We start from the raw sequence: 3,851 nt of genomic DNA, 5'->3' as shown, positions 1-3,851 counted from the left end.
CTCAATCTTATGAAAAATGAGAACTTCATCTTCTTGTCAGCTCCCCCTCTTGATTTTGCCATGTTTGCAAATTGTTTTATTTTTATACTGTCAAGATACAGGGTGGGGCAAAAGTAGCTTTACACTTGTGAGTACACAAGACAATGTTTATGTTTGTGCTATTATTTACTAATTATTATATTATTTTTGTATATGAACAACTGTTGACCTACTCTTGTCCACTCTACTTATATTCAGTTGGTATTTTTCAGTATTTTGCAAGGCAATTGCTCACCATGTGTTCTTTTGCTGCCACTGTCCATTCCTCAGTTTTTTAATTTTCATTCATTTCTTAATCAGCTGGATGTTTGTTATACAATATATTTTCCTTTATTCAGTTGTATTAGAATTCCAGGTCTTCCATTTTCAAATATGTTTCTTTTTCCTTATTCATATATGGCACCATGTTTGGGAAAATACTCTTCTGTCCTACTTAAAACATTGAAAGAAAAGTAGTTTCATTTTTGTTGTTTTCAAATGATCTTTAACTGAAAAATTTTTTCTTAGTCATTGCTAACTAGCCCAGTATGCCACTGCACCCCAGCTGATGTCATCTATGATGTCACACAGGTGGCGGCCATCAACACTGCAGCCTACAGACTGGGCCATCCCCAGCATCTCTTTCCTAGGTCTCCAGGAAAGAGATGTCTCCTAGGTCTCTTCTCTAGCTAAAGATTGGTGCCACAACTGTGGGGCAATGTTGACAATCTCATCAAGAGCGATATGTTCTCCATGCTTCATGTCTTTCTGCTGCTTTCTGGCTCTTGGCCATTCTTTCAGAACTTTGATGACCTGGGCAGAGGTGGGGGCACTACCTCGAATGGTCTGTTTTGCTGTCATCCTCAGACGCTTGCAATCATCTGTTGCTTTGACAATTTCATCACCAAACTTTTTTGAAGACAGGTCCAGGGGAACAATCTTGGGGGCCAGGACAGATGTGGCATCAACTTCCCCAGCAGTGCACCTCAGGAATAAGACTTTGACCTTGTTGGGGTCGAAATTTGGTGGCCTGGTGAAGGCATGACTGACGTCAGGTGGTTCACGACAACCAGAGAAAGTCGCACCTAAGCCTCCTTCAAGCTGAAAGCCTAAAAAAGTGCCTTCTTCCCTCCTACCCCCCTTTTTAATGAAGTCATTGCGGTGACACTAGAAACAAAATAGAAAAATGCTTTCTGTACTTCAGAACTCTTTCCACTGTGCTCCCTTGTCTCTGGTGTTGAATACTGCTGTGAAGGTAGTGTGATGCCAACTTTTTTCCCTTTGTCAGTGACTTAGTTGTTTGCCTTGATATCAGACTATTCATTTTCAAGCTCAACAAGTAAACCAGAGTTTCCTGGAGCTGAGGATTCCTCATCGAATAATCTTTATTACTATTAGATGGCAACCATTGCTCTCAGGACTTGGGCAGTCCTGAGAAACAGTTTCCCAGGAACTTTGAAAAGGCAGGGAGTATAAAAGTGTCAAGAAGAATGCCAGATGGTATCTCTAATTCTGATTTTGTCTTCTAGGTCCTTTGTCTTTGATTTTTTTTCTCCTGTCTTGTGTCCTGTAGCTCCTCTTGGGCAGCTTGAAACGATTCCATGCACCCAACATTTGCTGGAGAGACAGTGAGGTAAAGACCTAACAGGAGGAGAACTTAACTGCTGCTGTGGAGGAGCATGCTCTCGGTGGAAAGCTGTAGTGAGCTCTGCAGAGCAAGTGTGGTAGACCAGATGTCTTGTTGGGATGGTGAGTTTTCTAAGATTCCTTCTGCTGGCCAATAGTTTATGATTTCCTATAGACAGCTAGATGGATAGATACGGATGGGGGTCTGAATAGATGAAGTGGCTAGGAGGTCATGGGGGGAAAACACCTCTGCACAGTCCTTCCTTGCAGAAATAGTGTGTCATTTTGGTGAGGACATCTATTCCTGCTGAGATGATTTTGTACCTTATGAAGAAAAAGGAAAGCAGTCAGTGATAAAATACATAGTGATATTATCTTAAAGGTACCTAGGGCTCAGGGGGGACTAGAAATAATCATTCTGAACCTGTAGACCTATCCTGTGTATGTGCATGTGACATATGTGTTTGTATTTTGGATGTTAATATGCCAAAGGTAGAGTCACCAGAAATCCCAGAAAACGATTCTAAATGTTTCCAGTGGCCCACAGTGACCCCACATGCAGAGGCTCAGAATTTGTGAGTGGACATCTTTTGCCAAGACATACATTTAATTGATTTAATTAAGAAGTCCTTCTCCTGTTATTGGACCACACACTACTGGGGGCTCTGGATACTGACCCACTGCTGGGCATTATAGGTATTAGTTGGCTTCCCTTGGATTGCCTTCCTTAACTCTGAGGATGAGATCACAAAGTTCTTACATTGGATTATTCCTTGTAAGGGACTAGTATTATGTCTTACAGAGCAGTGTGTCTGTCTTATTGTTTAAGCTTCTGTTTCTTATTGATGGTGTGATAGCAAAACAGAGTTCTCTTCCTCCCATGCAGGTATAGTTCTCACATCTGCCTGTGCTACTCACAGCCTTCAAGTGAGGTATGGACCCATCAGGATGGCGAGCTCCTTTAACTTAGTAAAGTATTTTTAATTATCAGTGATTCTTTTTCCCTCACTGAGGAGTTAGCCTTGGCTGAAACGAGCTGCTCTGATGAAGAGAAAGAGGTCAGCTACATTGAAATCCTCTTTAGGCCTAAATGGTATTCGCAATAATATTAGAAAGTTAATTTAGATTAGAGATGACAAGCTGTAAGCCTTTCATGTGAAATCAGCCCACAGCCACATTTTCTTTAGCCACCATACAAGGATGATGTGGTCATTAAAATAATTTTTTCAATTAGTTGATTATTTTTAAAAATTAAGAGCCCTAGCCAGGTAGCTCAGTTGGTGAGAGCATCGTCCCAACCCACTGAGGTCACAGGTTTGATCCCTGGTCAGGGCACATACAAAAATCAACCAATGAATGCATAAATAAATGGAAAAACAAATCAATATTCTCTCTCTCTCTTTCTTTGTCTGTCTTTCTGTCTCTCTCTCTCTCAAGTCATTAAATAAAAAATTACAAAATATCCCACAATGATCTAGATTTCATCCATTCATAAAATGAGAGATATGACAATCACTCTAATGTACCTTTCCAGTGGCAACACTGGATCCAGAGCTGCTATGGAGACCCAAGGAGCAAGCATCCTCCTGACACTGGCCTATGCTCTGCAGCTCTCCAGGGTTCCCACCAGTCACTCCCCTTCTGACACAGTGGCTAGCTGTTAGTTCCCATTTATTGTCACACCTGAACTTTTGTTTTTCTTATGGTAGAGTCATGAGGAACCTAACGTATTTCCTATGTTCTACCTCTATCATAAGTAGAAATATGCAGGACAAACTGAAAGAACAATGGATTTCCTTTTCTCAGGCTGCTTTAGGCATTGACATTACCTACAGGGAGCCTCTGGGCATATGAGTTCATGACTGTTGCTCTAGATGACGGAAGGGCAAGCTGGGTCAGGTAGGCCAAGATTACGGTGCAGGTAAACATGGTGGTTAGTTTATGGAAAAGGGCAGCTTCTTCTGTGTGACCACTACTTAACCTTTGTCATGTAGATTTATTACTTGGGTATAGGTATGGGGCAACTGGGGAGAAAAGTCAATGGTAATCAGGAAGTATTTCATGCTCTTAATGGTTTTCGGTCACATACAGCTTTCTGATTTTCCTCCTTGAGTTTTATTATTATGAAAGTGTGACGTGATTTATGGCAAGTCTCCTGCATACTCTTCATGCCTGAAATGTGCCAATTAGCAGTTTGAGTGTGAGCC

At 41.3% G+C, this 3,851-nt stretch overlaps 1 pseudogene; it reads right to left on the bottom strand.

Annotated features, from left to right (window-relative positions):
* Nucleotides 1-552: 552 nt before the first annotated feature.
* LOC118986775 (60S ribosomal protein L12-like) lies at nt 553-3,573 on the bottom strand (annotated as a pseudogene).
* Between the last annotated feature and the right edge of the window lie 278 nt (nt 3,574-3,851).

Source organism: Sturnira hondurensis, unplaced genomic scaffold, assembly GCF_014824575.4.
Source record: "Sturnira hondurensis isolate 20B ecotype Veracruz unplaced genomic scaffold, ASM1482457v3 Scaffold0004474, whole genome shotgun sequence".
NCBI classification, from domain to species: domain Eukaryota; kingdom Metazoa; phylum Chordata; class Mammalia; order Chiroptera; family Phyllostomidae; genus Sturnira; species Sturnira hondurensis.
The sequence above is the reverse complement of the archived record's forward strand: the minus strand, read 5'-3'. Positions and strand labels throughout refer to the sequence as shown.